The following is a 2,435-nucleotide window of genomic DNA, read 5'->3' on the forward strand; positions in this document are numbered from 1 at the left end:
CTTTAAACACTTATTGTCTTATTAATAATGCATCACTGTATAAAGGTCTGCTTTTATTTGTGTACACTCACAATGGAAACAAAACATTGTGCTTTTGTAAAATAAAGGCGAATAGGATGTCGCTTTCTGCCATTTGAGTTTCCTTTCTATGAACAAATTAAGGGTGTCACAAATGAACTGAAACTCAGTGTATATAGGCTACGTTACATGTCATACTGTTTTTCCCCTTGTTTATCTGTAAACTAAATCAAATATATTTCAAGAATATATTCCTTGTATGTATATATGTACTGCAGGTTATATATATACAGTATATATATATACTGTATATATATATGTTGCATGCCACTGGTCCATGATTTTGTACATCTATTTAACTGCATCATCTATAATATTTATGTACCTGTAAGGTATTTCTTTTAAATGGACTTAAATAAATTGTTAAAATGCGTGTGTGTGCGTGCACTTCAACTGTTTCCTTATACCAGCAGAATCAACTTTAAACACTTATTGTCTTATTAATAATGCATCACTGTATAAAGGTCTGCTTTTATTTGTGTACACTCACAATGGAAACAAAACATTGTGCTTTTGTAAAATAAAGGCGAATAGGATGTCGCTTTCTGCCATTTGAGTTTCCTTTCTATGAACAAATTAAGGGTGTCACAAATGAACTGAAACTCAGTGTATATAGGCTACGTTACATGTCATACTGTTTTTCCCCTTGTTTATCTGTAAACTAAATCAAATATATTTCAAGAATATATTCCTTGTATGTATATATGTACTGCAGGTTATATATATACAGTATATATATATACTGTATATATATAGTATATATATATAGAATATATACATACTTTTACACGATACTCCTTGCATATATATATATATGTATAACAATGTAATAATATTTAGTATTTTCAAGGAGAAGAGGTAATTCTAACATTGCTATGACAATCTTGCACTTCTGAATCAGCTACTGTTTTGTTATTAGTTTAAATATTTGCTATTGACTGTTCAAATGCGGAGCTTTGCGCATCGTGTGTGTTTGTGTGTGTGTGTTTTCAATGAAAATGCCATAGCCATTGTGTTTGAGTACAACATGCGTGTTTACTTTTACCTGTAGTGTCTGTGACTCTTGTGAGAAAACTTTCCAAACTTGTAGAGAGCAAAAACAGCCAGCACCAGTTTCATTATGGTAATGGGTATAGTCCCTCAGGAGGTGTCAGTGCATCCTGTCCTGTGAGTGATGTCTATCACATAATGTTTTGACTGGCTAGTGAAAGCTTATTCACGATGACTGGTCAGATATGAGAACACTACACATCATTTCATTAGAAGGACTGTACTGGGGATATTAGACTGAATCATAATGTCCGCTGTGATGACAATCTTGGAGTCTGTGTAAAATCTGCTCATCGTGGGAGAAACATAGTTGAGCACAATTTGAATCATGCTTCTGTGGAGCAGTAGTGGCTGGGGTCTGTGGTTACGCCTGTGACCCAGTTTCTATCGCTTCAGCTCTACATGAATTTAGGGCTGTTTTTGTGATGTGTTTTAATATAGATTCCATAATTTACCTGTTTTGTGAAGAGTGCAGTATATGTTATTTTGCTTCAAAAAGTTGACCATTTCATCACTATCACTCATTGCATTCTATTTAATAACTCATCGAGAAGTGTACACTAGTTTTTGTGACTTTTGCCTGTTTACTGGCAGTCCAAAAATACAGCATCTATTAAAGATGAATGCCCCAAAGTGATTTTTGATATTATGCTAGCAAATGGGGAGCATTCTGGTTTTGCTTTCCTTACCTGTGATCATAAACCAATGGTGTGTTTGTGTGTGTGTTTAAATTTAACTTTTTCTGTATATAAAACTGGTATAAAAATATATGTATAGTATGTATAGAATACACTCTCAGAGTTGCTTGATTTTAAACTTATTTAAACAACATTTGTTCAGAAAAGAAAATATATTCAAATTATATTAATTACTGATAACCCCTATGGTAAGACAGTGGTATGTTGATGCAAGTGACCCCAAATATATATATATATATAGGGAGAGAGCGAGAGAGAGAGTTTAGATGCAAAAGCCTCTAAGTGCCATTTGAAATTTTCTTCTAAAATTATATGTATAGGTTCAGTCATTTCACTTTAATTTAATACTGTAACAAATGTATTGCTCATTGTTAATTTAATAGTTAATGCATGTTGTAGCGAATTTAGCTCATGGGGAAATATGAATAATTAACCATAACTAATTATGATTAATTATTAATATTTTAGATCCACTGTAGATATTTAGCTGACCACTCAGGGTCAACCGTCTTGTCAATTCTAAGAACGTTAATTTCCTGGTTAAAGGAAATAACTTTCTTACTGTACAATTCTATAAGTTTGTAACATAAATCTGCATGATTATTGACT

The sequence above is a fragment of the Sinocyclocheilus grahami genome, unplaced genomic scaffold, assembly GCF_001515645.1.
Source record: "Sinocyclocheilus grahami isolate Dianchi unplaced genomic scaffold, SAMN03320097.WGS_v1.1 scaffold418.1, whole genome shotgun sequence".
Classification (NCBI taxonomy): Eukaryota; Metazoa; Chordata; class Actinopteri; order Cypriniformes; family Cyprinidae; genus Sinocyclocheilus; species Sinocyclocheilus grahami.